The sequence below is a fragment of the Chenopodium album genome, chromosome 5 (assembly GCF_948465745.1).
Source record: "Chenopodium album chromosome 5, dcCheAlbu1.1, whole genome shotgun sequence".
NCBI classification, from domain to species: Eukaryota; Viridiplantae; Streptophyta; class Magnoliopsida; order Caryophyllales; family Amaranthaceae; genus Chenopodium; species Chenopodium album.
The window spans coordinates 40,693,536-40,713,616 of NC_137838.1; the positions used below are offsets into that span (position 1 = coordinate 40,693,536).

General features: G+C 36.7%; 1 non-coding gene across 1 annotated transcript; it reads left to right on the top strand.

The window, feature by feature from the left end:
* The first annotated feature begins 5,493 nt into the window (after positions 1–5,493).
* LOC145633376 (small nucleolar RNA R71) lies at positions 5,494–5,600 on the top strand. The gene has a single exon (XR_014112706.1). It is a non-coding gene; the product is annotated as a small nucleolar RNA R71 (small nucleolar RNA).
* The last annotated feature ends 14,481 nt before the right edge of the window (positions 5,601–20,081 follow it).

Below are 20,081 nucleotides of genomic sequence, written 5' to 3' on the forward strand. Positions count from 1 at the left end.
CTTGGAAGTATGGTCTTCTTGAAAAGTCTATGGACCACCTTGGCATCATTAGTAGGAGTGGCAATGGCCTCAACCCACTTGGATATATAGTCAACAGCGACAAGTATATAGCGATTCCCATTTGAAGAAGGGAATGGTACCATGTAATCAACACCCCAAACATCAAAAATTTACAAAACACCGTGAACTTCCCATTCGGGAACACGCCTGCAAAATATTCCATCTGCACACTCACGAAACAAAAAAGGATCATCCCAAAAATAATGTTTAACATCATAAAAGAATTTCTATTTCTGTTGGTAGGACAAGTCAGGAGGAAGAGTACCACCCACTAAATAATTACCAAGATCAGCATACCAAGGGTGTTGCTCTACAACTGCATAAAAGTTGTCATCAGGGAAAGAATCATCTATAGGAAGAGATTCCTTACCCTCATCATAACTAATGTGACGAGTGGTCTGCCACTACGTTCTCTGCAACCTTTTTGTCCTTTATTTCAATATTGAAATCCTAGAGCAGAAGAACCCAACGGAGTAGCCTAGGCTTTGATTCCGCCTTGGCTATCAAGTACTTCAGAGCTGCATGGTCAGTAAAAACAATAACTTTAGAACCAACAAGATATGATCTAAATTTTTCTAAAGCATAAATCACAGCAAGAAACTCCTTCTCCGTGGTGGCATAGTTGACTTGGGCTTCACCCAAAGTTTTACTTGCATAATAAATAGCATGTAAAACTTTGTTCTTTCTCTGTCCAAGCACGGTTGTTAGTGCAAAGTCACTTTCATCACACATGCGCGCCCGATCGAGCAAGATAAAGCTCCAAAATTTCTTCACTTGCTCGCCTGATCGGGACTCCTTGCCCGATCGGGCGTATTTTTGCTGAATTTCGAACCTTGCTTGCGCGCCCGATAGAGTGAGCTTCGCCCGATCGTGCTCGTGCCCAATTGGAGTACGCAAATTCTTTTACTTTTTTTTTTCTCTTTAAACCTCCTTACTTGTTGATTCAATACCTGTACAAAAACACTATGGAAAGGTAAAATTGCACTCTCCTCACCTCTCTAAAAAAAATAAATAAATAAAAGAAAAGAAAAGCTAGACTAGAAAGCAAGAAATACGGGTTGCCTCTCGTAAAGCGCTGGTTTATCTAGGTCCCGCACGACCCTCTTACCACATTGTAGCTCAAGATGAACCGGAACCGCTTAGGTGAAGTAGTTCAAACGCACCAATCGTAGCCCTCTCATGATATAGCTTAAGTCTTTGGCCATTTACCTTGAACTCATTACCATGCTCATCGAATAATTCCACAGAACCAAATTTGTTAGCCCTTTTTACAGTAAAAGGACCCGACCACCTTGACTTTAACTTTCCTGGGAATAGTTTAAGTCTAGAGTTGAACAACAACACCTTATCACCCTCCTTGAACTCTCTCAGAAGGATCATCTTGTCGTGCCATCTCTTGGTCTTCTTCTTGTAGACAAGTGCACTATCATAGGCCGTCAACCTAAACTCATCAAGTTGGTTTAGTTGAGGTAACCTCTTTTCTCCCGCTAGTTTAGCATCCAAATTGAGCTCCTTAATAGCCCAATATGCCTTGTATTCTAATTCCACCGGAAGATGACATGCTTTACCGTACACAATCTTATATGGAGTAGTACCTATTGGGGTCTTAAATGCAGTTCTGTATACCTAAAGGGTGTCATCCAACTTATCGCTCCAATATGTCCTTGATTTTGCCACCACCTTCTTTAGAATGGCCTTGATCTCACGGTTAGAAACTTCAACTTGGCCACTAGTTTGGGGATGGTAGGCTAAACCTGTCCTATGGTAAACACCATACTTTTTGAGAGTATCTAACTTCCGCTCATGAAAGTGGGATCCTCCATCACTGATTATAGCTCTAGGCACTCCAAATCTTGGAAGTATGGTCTTCTTGAAAAGTCTATGGACCACCTTGGCATCATTAGTAGGAGTGGCAATGGCCTCAACCCACTTGGATATATAGTCAACAGCGACAAGTATATAGCGATTCCCATTTGAAGAAGGGAATGGTACCATGTAATCAACACCCCAAACATCAAAAATTTACAAAACACCGTGAACTTCCCATTCGGGAACACGCCTGCAAAATATTCCATCTGCACACTCACGAAACAAAAAAGGATCATCCCAAAAATAATGTTTAACATCATAAAAGAATTTCTATTTCTGTTGGTAGGACAAGTCAGGAGGAAGAGTACCACCCACTAAATAATTACCAAGATCAGCATACCAAGGGTGTTGCTCTACAACTGCATAAAAGTTGTCATCAGGGAAAGAATCATCTATAGGAAGAGATTCCTTACCCTCATCATAACTAATGTGACGAGTGGTCTGCCACTACGTTCTCTGCAACCTTTTTGTCCTTTATTTCAATATTGAAATCCTAGAGCAGAAGAACCCAACGGAGTAGCCTAGGCTTTGATTCCGCCTTGGCTATCAAGTACTTCAGAGATGCATGGTCAGTAAAAACAATAACTTTAGAACCAACAAGATATGATCTAAATTTTTCTAAAGCATAAATCACAGCAAAAAACTCCTTCTCCGTGGTGGCATAGTTGACTTGGGCTTCACCCAAAGTTTTACTTGCATAATAAATAGCATGTAAAACTTTGTTCTTTCTCTGTCCAAGCACGGTTGGTAGTGCAAAGTCACTTTCATCACACATGATTCGAAAGGAAGATTCCAATCGGGGGCACATATGATGGGTGCCGATATCAAAGCCTGCTTTATCCTGTTAAAAGCCCAAGACACTTGTCAGTAAAAATAAAAGGGGCATCCTTGAGTAAAACTGAGTTAGTGGTTTTTGCATGACCTAAGAAACTTCTAACTCCTTAACATTAATTGGAGGAGGTAATTGCTCAATCACTGAAATCTTTGCTTTGTCTACTTGTATACCCTTATCAGATACAATATGACCCAGAACTACTCCCTCTATCACCATAAAATGACATTTCTCCGAGTTTAGAACCAAATTGCATTCTTCACATCGTTTCAAAATTTTAGCGAGATTTACTAAACATGCATCAAATGAAGAACCATACACACTAAAATCATCCATAAAGACTTCCATAATAGACTCTATGAAATAAAAAAAAATGCTCATCATGCAACGTTCAAAGGTAGCGGGGGCATTACATAAACAAAGGGCATCCTACGATATGCAAAAGTACCATAAGGACATGTAAATGTAGTCTTTTCCTAATCTTCAGGGTGAATTGGAATTTGGTAAAATCCCGAATACCCATCCAAATAACAAAAGAACTTATGATTAGTTAACCTTTCAAGCATTTGATCTAAAAATGGAAGGGGGAAGTGGTTCTTTTTAGTGGCGATATTTAATCTTCGATAATCAATGCACATACGCCACCCTGTAACAGTTCTAGTGGGAATCAATTCATTTTTCTCGTTTTTAATCACAGTCATCCCACCCTTTTTAGGAACCACCTATACAGGACTTACCCATTTAGAGTCAGAAATAGGATAGATAATATCTGCATCAAGTAATTTCATAACCTTTTTCTTGACTACTTCTTGCATATTAGGATTCAACCTTCTCTGAGGTTGAATGCAGGGCTTATAGTTGTCCACTAAATGTATCCAGTGCATACAGAAATCAGGGCTAATACCCTTAAGATCATCAATACTGTACCCAATTGCTCTTTTATGGGTTCGAAGAACCTCTAGAAGTTGGGAAGTTTGTAGGTCATTAAGTGCAGTACAAATGATCACAGGGTATAGTTCCTGCTCATCATGAAAAATATATTTTAAATGAAAAGGGAGAGGTTTTAGTTCAGGTTTCTTAACCTCTGCATGTTTTGATCTCTGAACTAAATTCACTACCTTCATGGTCTCTTTGGGGTCTAGCTCTTCTAGAGAAAGAGCTTTTTCAATGGCATTTACTTCATTACCCCAGACGCTTGCATTATCTATAGATAAATCTTCACAAAGAATTTCCTCCAAGGGATCCCTTGCAAGAACCTGTGGTAAGCTATCATAACAAATATCATCCATTATATCAATCACATCAATCAAACAACAATTTTCCTCTAGCATAGGTCCTTTCAAAACTTTCCCTAAATTAAAAGTAACATTATCATCACCAACAGAAAGGGTTAGTTTACCATTTTTGACATCAATGATGGCTCCTGCAGTATGGAGAAAAGGCCTACCTAACATAATGGGAATTTGTGTATCCTCAGCCATGTCTAAAACAACAAAATCAACAGGTATAAATAATTAACCAACTCTGACTGGGACATCCTCTAAAATACCTAAAGGGTACTTAACAGAACGATCTGCCATTTGCAAAGTTATATTAGTAACTTTTAAATCACCCATATTAAGCTTAGCACATACAGACGATGGCATAACACTGACACTAGCACCCAAATCACACAAAGCATTATCAATGAAGACATTACCTATATGACAAGGGAGAGAAAAACTACTAGGATCCTTTAACTTAGGAGGGGATTTATTTTGCAATAAAGTATTACATTCCTCTATAAAAACTATAGTTTCTACCTCATCAAAGGCCCTTTTCCTACTCAAAATATGTTTCATAAACTTAGCATATACGGGAACCTAAGTGATTAAATTAGTGAAAGGAACTGTTACCTGCAAGTTTTTTAACAACCTCCAAAAACTTACCGAATTGTTTATTAAACTTACTCTTCAATTGTCTATTGGGGAATGGTAGTTTGATAACTGGGCTCTGCACATCTCCTCCGTATCCTGAGATTTACCATGCAAAGAAACATTAGAAGGGTTAGTATATTTTTGTAGCCCTGCAGGGTTAACAGGTTAGCATTTGGTATAGAGGAATCAGGATCAGGAACAGGTCCATCTTCCTTTGGCATAGGAGGTTCATCATAATGTGAACCAATCCTTAGAGTGATTGCATATGCATGATCAGGGGGATGGAATGGTTGCGATGGTAGAGCTCCCTGCTGACGGGTTTGTAGGGTAGATGAAATTTGCTCCATTTGATTATCCATGATTTTATTGTGAGCTATAATTGAATCAATTTGTGCATCCCTACTCTCCATATGCTTTTGCAAGTTTGTAAGCATTGCTCTAATTTCTGTCATGGAACTCCTACAATCTTGCTCCCAATGCCCTACAATTCCACAATTTTCACAGAAAGCTTCATTGTTAGCAACAACAGAAACATAAGCTATAGAGTTAAGAGCAACAATAAGATTATCTAGTTTCTGACAAATAGATGTTAACTGAGCTTGCAAAAAGGATATAGAATCAACATTATGTTTTCCTTTGTTAGCAAACCCTCTCGGATTCCCGTATTGGGAATTGTGTATTGCCATATCTTCAATAACCTGTCCTGGATCTTCCACATTAAGATTCATGAATCTCCCACTAGCTGCAGAATCTAGAACTGATCTAGATGAATTTCCAAGTCCATTGTAAAAGGCTTAGATCAATTGCCATTGTGCCAAATTATGGTGGGGACATTCTCTCTATAGATCCTTAAACCTCTCCCAAGCCTCATATAGAGTTTCATCGGCCTCTTGGGCAAAGTTCTGAATAGCACTCCTTAGTACAGTTGTTCTCTCTGCAGGGTAATATTTATTATAAAAATTTAAGACAAGAGTTTCCCAGTCAGTAATACCAAATGCAGTTTTATTCAAACCATTAAACCATAATTTATCTTTTCCACATAATGAAAGGGGAAAAAGAATGTCCCTGATTTGGTCCTGCGTGACCCCAGCTTGTCTAATGGTATTGCAATACTGGCAGAAATCTGCAATGTGAAGATTAGTATCTTCACCCTTAGCCCCACTGAATTGCATCCTCTCTGCATTGTAATAAATTGGGGTTTGATTTCAAATTGCACTTCATTAAGGGTCGGAGTGGGAGTAAGGTATGGAAAATCTGTAAGCTTTGGCTGCGAGTAATCACTGAGCTTCTTAGGTACCGCCATCTCTGATTCTGGATCTGAAGGAATTTCTAAGTCACTGGAATCAGTTGGAGTGTCTCTTCGATTATTGTCTTCCTAACAGCCCGCCAGGATATGTCAGTAGAGATTCTTTTGTCTATGGAACGAGTGCTCGATCTCAGGATCGAATGGAATGTTACCTGATTTGGAACACCAAAGCATAAATAAAGAGCTAAAAGACAAATATGAGAATTGCCTCAAAGAACTAACGTTCTCTGAGACAAGAGGAGATAATCTAGACTACAAAAATAATCAAAAAATAAAAAAAAATTCGTTTCCCCGGCAACGGCACCAAATTTTGACAGGCTAAAGTCGTGTCACCTAATCAAAAATAATTCCTAAAACCACTAACTAAAATAGATAGGGAAGTAGGGTCAAACCACAGGGAAATGAGTTAATTTATTCCTAAACTACTAAGAGTAAAAGTGGGAAGGAATAAAAGTAGGAAGAAAATCAATGAAATAAAAGCCTAGGGCATAGGTTCACCAATAAACAATATTCCAGGGTAAAACATAACAATCAATCATCAATGCATCAATTAATCAGATCATAAAGGGCTTTCGCTACGTATTATAATCACATAGTAAATTTACCGGCATTAAATCTCATCTCTCGAATCTCGATTTAACCATTTATAAATTAGTCCGCCTATTTTACTAAGCCTAAACATCAATTCTCATCTCTCGAATCTCGAATCAATATTTCTCAAATCATACAATTATACCAGTCCTAATCTAATTGCATAGCATTAAATTAATCAATAGCAGTACTACAAAATGTGGAATAAGAAACGCAAGATAGAGAACGGTCAAGATCGATAATCGTTTTATAAAATAATAAAGAACATTTTTTACCTGGAGGCGTTCTATAAACTAAAGAATATTTTACGGTTCACTAAGTAAACGATCTTTATTATTTTTAGACAAATAAAAAATAAATTAAGTAAATAAATTGATGAAGATACGTATCGTTATTATTCATCATCGTTTTGTATGCTTTAGATACATATTAAAAACCTAACTTTACCTACCCATTATATGCAAGCCTCCATCCAACTCTCTCCTCACCAAATATCATCTTCGCTCATTTTCTTTTCTCTGATTCACACAAACCCAAAAAAATGGTACATTAAAATTTTATCTTAAGCGATTTAAGAGAATGAATTTCTACTCTTGATCTTCTTTTCTTAATTTTTTCCAGATTGTCTTTTATTCTTCTATAAGGTATAATCACTATCCTTCAACTTCTCTTATATTTGTTCTTCTAATTTCAATTATTATTAAATCTTTTTTTTCTTAAAGATCTAACAATTGATGCAAGGTTTTTGTCTGCTCCAATCAATATAATAACCGGCAATCGAGCAACTAGTCAAATTTACAGTTTATTTAAATTTTTTCAACTATTAATCGGCAATCAAGCAACTACCCCAATCCACATTAAGATGGAATTAATTTGTTGTTCTTCTTTTCCCACATCCGTTTTTAGGTTTCGTTTTTGTCGATTGTATATTCGATTGAAGTGAATTTATATGCTTTTGAATTGAATAATTATTGGATGATTTTTTATTTCACATTTTTTTTTGAAAAATATAAATTTGATGATCGATGTACAGACTACAGTTTCATGTGTCCAATAATTTCAATGTTTCAACTTGTTGTGATTACTTTCGATTATTTTTTGGTTCGCTTCACCAATGGTTGTTATTTGCTTTATTGATATGAACACAAAACTTCATTGATATTTTGCTGTTAATTAAAGATTGTTTTAATGATCATTATGTCTTATGTATTTTTTTTGTTTGGTTCTTAACAGATTAAACAAAACTATAAAGGAGGAAACAAGATTAAAGTTCGTGGATCGTGGATTTGTTTTTTTTTGTAATTTTTTTTTCTTACAATACAATTGTATTCAAAATGTACTTGGGTTTTGATGATTTGAATGCAGAAGAGAATAAATTTGTTTTAGTATTTGAGTTCAGCTTTACTGTAACAATTTGATTTGCATTAATTAATCAATTATTTAGATAAGAAATCTCCGTGATTCTTGCAAAGGGGTATATATATTTTTTTTTTTAAAAATATTTGTATAGAGAACGGTTATCGAAGAGAGAAATCTCCGTGATTCTTGCAAAGGGGTATATATATCTTAGGCAACCGTTCTATTTTCATCTATTTTTTATAAAATTGTACAAAGGAAAAGAGAACAGTTGTCTCACATAACCGTTTTATTTATATTGCTTATAGAACGCCTTTTTCACCCGATCTATAAACTTTACACATCGCTTAGCAGAAGAACGCTTCTAAGACGTTCTATAAAACCATTTTTTTTTTTTTTTTTTTTTTTGGAAAATATGAGAAATTTTATTACCAAAAGGAAAGTTACAAATTACAAAAGCTAAGTTATAACAAACACCAAACCCACAAGACCTGAAAAGCAAACAGGCCAACCAACCACCAAACAGTTCAAGCTCAATATCCTACCACCTTCTAGGAAGGGTTCAGGAGAAAGAGACAAGAACAACCGGAGCTCAAGTTTCCAGCCACCTTCTAGGAAGGGTTCTGGAGACTAAGCCCGGGAACACAGAACAAACACAGAGCAAGACAGACCTGCAAGCAAAAACCCCACTTATGCAGACTGTAAAAAAGAAAACCTCCACCTAAACTCAGCTGCAAAAATAGCAGGGCTAGACAAAAGAAGGTATAACAGCAGTGAAAGAAAAACAGTCAACTAAGCACCACAACAAAGTGCTGACCTAAAACCAGCAAAACCAACAAACCAGACAAGCAACTGCACCAAAAATCAGCAATAACTAAACAATAGCCAGAAACAGCAACAGAAACCATCAACAGAAACCAGCAACAGAAGCAGACTTCAGCAACAGCAAAGCTGACTTGCAGCAACTGCATCTAGCAACAACAGCTGAAACCAGCAACAACAACAAAGACAGCAGCAGGTTTAGCAACCAGAGCTAGCTGACTTGCTGACCAGAACAGCAACAGAGCAGCAACAGCACAGCAGAACCAGCCTGCAATAGCAACAACAGATGCTGACCAGAACAGCAACAGAGCACAACAGCACAGCAGAGCAGTCAGCAACAACAACAAAGACAGCAGCAGGTTTAGCAACAACAACAGAAAATAATAACAAAAGCAGAGACCAAGAGCAGTACAGAAACCAGCAAAAGCAACAAAAAAAAAACAGCAACAACAACAATTCAAAAGCCAGAAATCAGAAATCAGCAGTTAGGAATCAGAAATCAGCAACAAGAATCAGCAACAGCATCAGAAAACCAAAACATCAGAAGCAGCTCCCTGAAAACCAACTAAGCAATCAAGTATTTATAAAACCAGTTTTAACAGTTCTCTATTTCCTTTTTTGTTGTTGTGTAGGAAATTAATTAAGCCTTGACAATCATAAATCATAAATTACCCCTTCATATTATTTATTGGATCCCCATAAACCCTAGAAATAAAACTACCCACACATAATTAAATCTAAACTAAATAAAGCAATTAAACAAGTCATAAGGAATAAAGGAATAGAACTGCTGAAATTAATAAAGAAGAAATCGTTACCAAAATCGATGGAACTACATAGTTGAGTCAAGAACAAGATTAAAGGTTGAGAATTGCTGAAATTAATAAAGAAGAAATTGTTACCAAAATCGAAGGAACTATAAAATTGAGTCAAGAACAAGAGTAAAGGTTGAGAGAAATCTAGAGAAAGAAATAATCTATGTAGAGAGAGAAAGTCTAAGAAGAGAAATAAAACAAAAATAGAGTACTAAATTGTCCTTCAACAAACTCTAAAAACACTCCTAATTAGAAACTAAGAATTCGGCGAAGAAGTCTCCCTAGAAACACGCGCCCGATCGGGCGGCCCCCCGATCGGGCTTGCATTTTTCTTTGCATCCTCTTCTTAGCAGCCGCGCCCGATCGAGCTAGTGCTCACCCGATCGGGCGCGCCTTGCTAGCAGCACATAGTTGCGCGCCTGCCCGATCGAGCGTATGCTTGCCCGATCGGGCCCGTTACCACCTCGAGACTTGGACTTTGATTGGGCTTTGATTCTTCGGCTCAATCCGGATTTCCTCTTTGGGTCTTGAATACTTGGTCCAAATGCCCCGGTATCACATATAGCGAGCCCTTAATCACCGACTTGATGACTCTAACCGGCCTTGGGCTTCAAAAACGGTCGTGCTCCTCCAATGTCCGTAGTTGCTCCATGAAAACCCGGGAAAATGCTTTAAAAGTGCAATTTCCTATAAAACTCAAGCAAAACTACAAAAACACTAGAAAACACTGATTTGTAATAAAAGTGGCTCTATAGAGCCAAAAACACTACTAATTATGAGCAAGGGACGGGGGTAAAATACTAAATAAATTAGACACATCAAATAACCATTACAACTTAATGAAAGGAACAAAATAAGTTCCAAAGATTCGTACGAATAAGTTCCAAAGGCCTTTTGGTGCTTACCATATTTTTGGATTTAAAGGAAACTCGAGTCTGTTTTCCTCTAACCCAAGCATTACACACTTTGTCATATATAAACTTAATGCAAGGAAGTCCTTCCACTAAATCCTTAGATCTAAGTTTATCAAGTAAAGAAAAGCTTGCATGACCAAATCTCTTGTGACATAAAAGAGGATCATCCTCAATAACACTGAGACATGTTAAACTGCTGTTAGGAACCTCGTTAAGATCCACAACATATGTGTTCCCTTTTCGAGTTCCTTCTAAGATTATGTTCCCAGTGTCATTGTGTATGATTCTGCACTTATTAGAAGTAAAGCTAACGGAGTTACCTTTGTCACAAAATTGTGAAGTACTTAACAAGTTGTGTTTGAGACCCTCGACTAAAAATACATTATCAATAGCATGGGAACTTGACCTTCTTAATTTTCCAATAACAACTATATCTCCTTTCATATTATCACCAAAGGTCACAGTTCCACCATAATAGGCATCCATTGAAAGAAATCCAGATTTATCTCTAGTCATGTGCTTAGAACAACCACTGTCGAGGAACCAAGTGTTGTTCCCCCTCACTGGAACCTACATGAAGAATCAACCGTTAGTATCAGGAACCCAGGTTTCCTTAGGTTCCTGTGTAGTAGGAGTGGGTTTATCATAACCCAAATCTGTTCTACAAATTTTTCATTTTTCTATGTACTTTTTTCTTTCTTAGGACATTTAACCTGCTTATGTCCTGTGTTTCCACATAAGTAACAAACAATACTTCTAGGAAAATTAACATACTTCTTTTCCTTTTGGAACTTCTTCATAAAACCTAAACCCTCTATTCTTTTGGTCTGAGCATTAGTGATCCAGTCAGGAACTCTATACTCCACATGTTGTTTTCCTTTCCTAACCTTCTCAAGTTCCCCCTCAAGTCTAGCTTTTTCCATCCTTACATTTTCCAAATTAGATTTCAATTTTTCAAAATTAGTGAATTGAGCTAGAGGAGGAACTTCAGAGTTAGGAGCATCAATACAAAGTTTTAACAAAGACAGTTCCACATTCAATAGTATGTTATCATGTTTTAGTTTTTCTCTATTCTCTTTTAAAACAATGTTATCATAAAAAAGACTAAAGAACCTTTATTGAATGTCAAACTTCATATTATCAACCCACTCTCGATTTTCTTTGTAAGTAGTTAAAGCTTTGTCACTTTGATGTTTAGCTCTATGTAAATCCTTAAGTTCCTCGTGAATATCTAAAACAGCAAATATTAGATTCTCTTTAGGAAAAATGTTTTAATTCATTATGAGAAAACCATACCTCAGCCTCAAGTTCCTTCAACTTGGACTTTTCATCAGTTTTGGCCATGAGAGATAGATGAGCAGTTTCTTCATGAGGCTGGTCTTCTTCCTCTTCTTAATCTGTGTCTCCCCAAGCAGCTAGCATTGCCTTCTTCACATTGTCCTTAGTGAAGTATGGATTATATACTCTGGATTCTTTAGATTGTTTCGTTCCTTTGTTATTTCCTTCCTTAAGTGGAAAGTCTTTAATGAAATGATCTTTTGCTCCACACTTGAAACAGGTAGTATCTCTGGAACTTGTGAATTTCTTGTTCCTATCAAACTTCCTGTTATTCATCATCTTTATAAATATTTTGACTAGCATTGCCATCTTTTCTTCATTAACCTCCGAGTACTCTGAATCTTGAGCTTTTAGAGCAAGACTTTTGTTTTTGGAACTTTCAATATTGGAACTCGGGTGTAGTTTATGAGTCATCAATGATCCTGCTAGTTGTTCCATATTGAACTTGGTGAAGTCCTTTGCTTCCTGCATGGCGGTAACTTTGGATCTCCACCATTCATCTTGTGGTAGGCTTCTCAAGATCTTTCTAGTCTGTTCATCAATAGGAATGTGTCTGCCAAGGGAACTCAACTCATTAATTATGTCGTTAAACCTAGTAAACATTTCTTCTATGGTTTCCTTTAATTGTATTTCAAACCTTTCATATCTAGACTTCAATAGATCAATTTTAGAACGTTTTACCTCATTTGTACCTTAATGAGTTACCTCTAATAGATCCCAAATCTATTTAGCAGACTTACATCCCATGATACGATTATGTTCATGAGGTCCAAGTCCACAGTAGAAATACTTTATTGCGAAAGCATTCAATTCAAGTTTCTAATAGTCTTCTTTGTCATAATAAAAATTGAGTTTAGGAACTACCACATTTTTATCATTGGTTGCAGTTACCACAAAATCACCAGCTTCAATAACACGCCAAACTTGGTAAATTTCAGCCTTGATGAAGATCTCCATTCTGTTCTTCCAATAGGTGTAAAACTTACCGTTGAACATAGGTGGACGTTGGGTGGATTACCCTTATTCAAGTTTCTCCTTGTAGTTCATTTTTCCTCATGAACTTACTCGGCAAAATTATCTACTTAAATGACCTTGCTTTGATACCAATGGTTAGTTGAAACTAACATTAAAAGAGGGGGGGTGAACTGTAGGTGAGTTCCTAGTGACTACTTTTGCAAATTATAAAACGGAACACTAAAGGAACTTTGCAATGCACACAGTATTTTATGAGGAAACCTTCCAGGGCCCAACTGGATGTAAAACCTCGACCCTTCTAAGGGATTTCCAGATAAAAACCAATCCACTATAATAGGGAAAACACCAAGTTACAAACCTATTAAGTGACATACCTGCTACACAGTAGGACCCTATCGATGGAACTACAAAATAGAACCTGCTACACAGTTGGACCCTATCCTACCCAACGCAAGTTCCCAACTTGAATTCTCTCGTACTCTCACAGTACTATTTCACAGCTTTTGCACTCAAAGCTATCTTACCTGTATGCAATAAAAATTTCATACACAAACACCCAATAACCCAACCAATTACAGACAATATAACACCAAGAATATGTTAGGCAAGCAATGCACGAAACTCGGAACTAATATGATAAGATTAAAGCTTGGCAAACTTACACAAATTAAGCTCATAGATTTCTTCACGCAAAACTCACAAAAACTTATGAAAATGTGATCTCAACTATTTATACAAGATTAACTCATATAACAAGTAGGGTTTTTCAAAAGATAAATAAGTTAATTTAACTAAATCACAAAATAAAGTTTTATGTAAATCTTTTAAGAGTAAATCTTTTCGGAAAATAAGATAAGATAAGTTTTAGCAAAACGAATAAAATCTTTTGTTAAAACAAGATTTTAAGAAACAAATTATCTCAAAAATCTTTTCTTAAAATCTTTCTTTTATCTTTTTTCGTTTAATTAAATTTGCCAAATATCTTGTCATGCTTTTAATATGTTTTGTGCATATCTACTTAACATATTTAACAATAAATCTAGAAGATAATATCTTAACTAAATTAATATTGTTGTGCCGCGTTTCTGTATTACTGAATCACTTGGGTTTCACGTAGACCAGGACGTCACTCGTTCTTCAGTCTTCTACTGGAACTTCGCAGACTAAGTTCCTTCCAGAACTACTGTCTTCAACTTGATTTCTTCAAGTTCCTGTTAGGGAACATTCCTATTAAGAAACTAAGTTCTTGTTAGAGAACTCTTCTTCTATATTGTTTTACTTTTCTTCAGAGGTCTCTTCATGTCTTATTAGCCTAAGTTACTCTTCCACCTCCAAGGTCAACTTTACTTGTACTAATCAAACACTTATAAACCTTTATTAATTGAGTTTTCTTTAGTTTAACTTCATCATCATCAAAACCTTTAAGCTTCAACAAGGTTGATATTGTTATGGCCTTTGTGACTATAGTGCAATATTCTTTTTTGATAAATGGTTCCCCTTTAAAGGCCTTAATTCCCTCTACAGGCCTATGTCATGGTGACCCTTTATTCCTATACCTATTTATAGTGGCAGATGTTTTTTCTAGAATACTACTTTTGGCTGCTAGTAATTATAATAATAAGATTCATGGATCTCAAGTCAGCAGAAGAGAGCCGGAGATTACCCATCTTTTCTTAGAGAAGTATATGGAGTTATAAGGCCCTTGTGAAGGAGGGATGTCTGTGGACGGTTGGTAATGGAAGAAAATTTAATGTTTGGAATCACCCTTGACCTAATGATGAGTTGGGTAATTTTGCTACTTCTCATCAGTGGGGTTTAGATGGTTTAAAAGTGAATGATCTCATTATTGTGATGAGGTACGCTGAGATTATGATAAGCTGGACTAGATTTTTAATGAACGAGACAAAAGGTTGATCCTTGCTCTGCCTCTCAGTGAGAGATTTCCAGATGATATCATCACTTGGCCGTGGTCAAAAGACGAAGATTATGAGGTAAGTTCAACCTATATTTTGGGAATGTCTTTTAACCTAGAGAAAGTTAGGCATTGTTGGGCTCATATTTGGAAAGCAAAGGTAACTCCCAAAGTTGACATTTTCTATGGAAATGTTGTTCGATCTCTCTGCTAACTAGAGGTGTTTTGGTCGCGTGTCACTTAAGAGATGATCCTTCTTGCCCTTGTTGTGGTATAAAACCTGAGACGATAGTTCATGCTCTATTTCTTTGACCTTGGGTTTGTGGTTTGTGGATTAAGAGTAGTTGTGAAGCTGCTTGCCTAGTGACTGGTGATGAATCTTTTGGGAAAATATTGATATGTTGGGAAGAAACATTCAATTCTGAATTAAGGCAACGTTGCTAGTTTCTTGCCTAGTATATTTGGTCACGCCATAACAAATGGATTTTTGATAAGAGAAGCATAGCCTGATGATGTTATTCTTGATCGACATCGTAAGATGATGGCTGATTTTGGGATCATGCATAACACATAAAGAATTATAATTAATACCTTTGTAGTTTTATTCCACGTATGGTCAAGCAAGAACAATAAGGAGAATAAGAACCCCACGTATGATTCCTCTACTGAGTCCACGAGCACAGATCAAACCTCCACTAATGCTAGTTAGTTATGATCGAACACTTCAATCAACCTTTGACGGAGATGTGAATCACGAGCACACCACAAACCGCCCAAACAACCACCACACGCGCCACCCAAGTGGGCCGGCCGTATGGACAGGGAGGAGAGAGAGAGGGCTAAGTGGATAGAGAGAGAGAGAATTAGGCTTTTGGGAGTTTGTTTCTTGGTTTAGAATTAAATGTTAATTGTTATATAATACAACCCTAGGCATGGATTATATTTATAGATCACATCTCTAAATAAATCCATGTCAAGCCCAAAACATTCTAAGCTCACCAAACTATCCTAGCCCAACAACCAATGTGGCATGTCATAAACTCATGAGGCCCAATAATGGGCCTCTAACTTGTTTGACCCAATACTCTTGTGTGTGACCTCAAAGGATCCATTCTACAAGGCTTTGGACTATTTAACTAGCCCTAAGATCAATTGTCATATCTAGCACCAAACATTGACGACCCTATAGAATGAACTAATTATCTCCATAATTGTGATCCTTGATATATCTAGTAGTTGCACTTATCGAAAACATAACTCCTTCAATCTCCCACTTGTCTGAGACAAGTACGCAATATTCAAATTCCTTAAGTCAATGTGTGTCAATTTGATAATATGATTGCATCTCATGTCGGGATCATATTAATCTACAAATCTTTTCGTGAAAACTGAGTTAGAATTACAAAACAAATGATTACTATGTAATCCATTAGAGCACAGCCATGCATTTTTTGAATTCTCCCTCCTCAAGGGGCCAAGACACATTCCTAATTAAATAGGTACGCTCAATCCAATCTTGTGGCAACCAAAGCTCCCACTCAACTCATGAAGTAACTGGGAAACACACTTTTTTATCTCTTGTTACGGGAAGACGTTTGAGTGTATTACAGTTAAATCAATCATTAAATGGAATCAGTGTTCCACTCATGTCAAAGGAATCCACTAATAATATATCCGGAAGTTCTATACTTGAACTTTAAATTAGGTCTATAGTTCGATCATGCATCTTTCATGCATATCCATGTGATTGACCGAGCATCATCACTATGCCCCTATAGCCCATGAAACTGCGTTATCCAATCTATCTTACAGGCTAGTTAATTTATTGAAATCATTTATGTCCACTTTAATGATTCTGAACTAGGAACTAAATAATATTTGGATTTTGTTCACCTGTGGGGTTTCATTCAACAGGTCATCAACCTGATGAGTCCATCAATCCATAATTATTTTGGACATTTTATTTAATATCGAAAACCAAAATTAAATAACAGAAATGATGAATTTCTTATTAAATATAGTTCTTCCAATGAATGTATACATATGTAATAAGTTTTTCTCAAAAACAAATACAACTTAAATTACATCATTAGCCTCAATCTAGTTGCATTAGCATGTCTCTCATGCTTGGGCAATGGAAGGGGTTTAGTAAGTGGATCAGCGATAATCTCATCCGTATGAACTTTGCACATCTTAATATCTCCTCTGCCAACGATTTCTTGAATCACATGATACTTCCTCTCAACATTTTTGGATTTGAAGTGTGACCTAGGCTACTTTGATTAAGCAATGGTGCCATTGTTGTCACAATACAACTCGATTCCCTTTTGAGCACTTGGTACAATGTCCATCTTAATAAGGAATTTCTTAATCCAAACTGCTTCCTTAGCTGCTTCTACAGTAGCTAATACTCTAATTCTATCGCAGAGTCTACAATAGTGCTTTCCTTCGAACTTTTCCAGCTCACCGCTCCTCCATTCAGACAGAAGATGTACCCATACTGGGATTTGAAATCATCTCTGTCTGTTTGGAAACTCGCATCCGTATAACCTTTGACAACAAACTCATTTTTTCTGCCATATACTAAAAACATTCCTTTAGTCCTTCTCAAGTTTAAGGATGTTCTTGGCAGCTGTCTAGTGTGCTTCTCCTGGATTTCCTTGAAATCTGCTACATATGCTTAGTGCATATGAAACATCTTGCCTTGTACATATCATAGCATACATTATTGACCCTATTACCAAAGAATAAGGTTTATCAACAATATGTCTCGTCTCTTCTGGCATATTAGGGCACTAAGATTTACGTAGCGTAATGCCATGAGACATGGGGAGAAATCCTCTGTTAGTGTCTTTTATCGAAAATATCTCAAGAAACTTATCAACATAAGTCTCTTGACTCAATCCAATCATCCTTCGAGACCTGTCTCGATGGATCTTGATTCATAAAATGTACTCGGCGTCACCCCAGTCTTTCATGGAGAAACAACTCTTCAACCACTCCTTGACTGACTCAAGCATTGGTATGTCGTTCCCCATGAGAAGTATGTCATCTACATACAAGACTAAGAAAACTATGCTACTCCCACTAAACCTCTTGTATACACAAGGTTCCTCTTTACTTTTGAGAAAATCAAAATGTTTGATCGCTTCATCAAAACGAAGGTTCCAACTCCTTGATGCTTGCTTCAACCCATAAATGGATTTCTGAAGCTTGCATACCTATCCAGGATTTTCTGGATCTTCAAAACCTTCAGGTTGTGTCATATACACTTCATTCATAAAGAACCCATTCAAGAAGGTGGTTTTGACTTCCATCTACCAAATTTCGTAATTGAAAAATACAGCAATCGCTAGAAGAATTCCAATGGACTTAAGTATTACTACTAGAGAAAAGGTTTCATCATAGTCAATACAATGAATCTGTCTGCACCCTTTTGTAGCCAGTCTTGCTTTATAGATGTAGGCATTTCCATCCTTGTTTATTTTAATCTTGTAAATCCACTTGCAACCAATAGGTTTTACCCCATTAGGCAAGTCCACCAGGGTCCACACAGCACTTTATGACATCAATTCCATTTCGGATTTCATGGCCTTAAGCCATTCATTTGTATTGGGGTTCTCCAAAACTTGCCTGTAGGTTGTAGGTTCCTCATTCTCCAATAAAGAAGATTTCAAAATCCTGATATGTCCAATTTATATAGTGTTTTACCCCCGTCCCATGGTCATAATTAGTGGTGATTTTGGCTCTTTAGGGCCACTTTTATTACAAATTAGTGTTTTCTAGTGTTTTTGTAGTTTTTCTTGAGTTTTGTAGGAAATTTCACATTTAGAACGTTTTTCGGGTTTTTATGAAGCAACTACGAGCATTAGGAGGACACAACCGTCTTTGAAGCCCAGGACCGGTTAGAGCCGGTGATTAAGGGATCGGTATGTGATACCGGGGAAATTGAATCGAGTAATCAAGACCCGAAGAGGAAATCTGGATTGGGCCGAAGAATCGAGCCCAATCGAAGTCCAAGCTTCGAAGAAGAAGCCGCGCCCGATCGGGCGGGCGTGCACAAGAAGCATCAGCAAGAAGGTGCACCCGATCGGGTGAGCGTAAGCTCGATCGGGCGCGGCGCATCAGGAAGAGCGAGGGAAAAAAGGCGGGCCTGATCGGGCAACCCTTCGCCCGATCGGGCGCGTGTTTTTAGAAGACCTGATTGTCGAGATTTTTACTTTTCAATTAGGATTTGTTTTAGGGATGTTTAAGTACGATTTTTGGACGTAATTTTTTTATTACCTTCTCTTTTAGATTTTCTCTCTCTACTTAGAATATTTTCTCTCTCAAAAAATCTCTCAACAATTGTTCTTAACTCCATTCCTTAATCCAGATTTCTTTTGGTAACAATTTCTTCTCTTTTAATTTTAGTTATTTTATTTAATTCTTTCATCATGTCTTGCTTTATTGTTTTGATTAGTTTAGATTTAATTATGTTGTAGTAATTTTATTTCTAGGGTTTATGGGGATCTAATAAATAATATGAAGGGGTAATTTGTGATTGTTGATTACCAATGCTTGATTAATTTCCTATTGATTAATTTAATGCTATGCAATTAGGTTTGGTCAAATTTAATTGTATGAGTTTAGCAATATTAATTCGAGATTCAGCAGATGAGAATTGATGTTTAGGCTTAGTTTCAATAGGCGGACTAATTTATAAATGGTTAAGTCGAGATTCAAGAGATGCGATTTAATACCGGTAAATTAACTCTGTGATTATAATACGTAGCGAAAGCCCTTTATAATCTGTTAGATTGATGCTTGATGCTTGCTTATTATGATTTTCCCTGGAATATTTTTTATTAGTGAACCTATGCCCTAGGTTTTCCCTTCGTTGATTTATATCCCTTTTTATTCCTTTCTTACTTTTACCTTTAGTAGTTTAATTAATCTTTACAACAAATTTGGTTACTTGATAATCTAGATTGTTTCTAATTAATTAGGAATAAATTGATCTGTTTCCCTGTGGTTCGACCCTTCTTCCCTATCTACATAGTTAGTGGATTTAGGTTTTATTTTTGATTAGGTGAATACAACTTGAGCTTGTCAAATTTTGGCGTCGTTGCCGGGGAAACGGTCTTATTTTTTTTTTTCTGATTATTTTTTGTAGTCTAGATTATCTCTTCTTGTCTCAGACAACGTTAGTTCTTTGAGGCAATTCTCATAATTGTCTTTTTGTTCCTTGTTTATGCCCAGGTGTTCCAGATTAGGTTACATTCCATTTGATCCTGAGATCGAAAGCTCGTTCCATAGGCAAAGGAATCTTTATAGACAAATTCTGGCGGGTTCTGAGGAAGATAGCAATCGAAGAGACCCTCCCTCTGATTCTA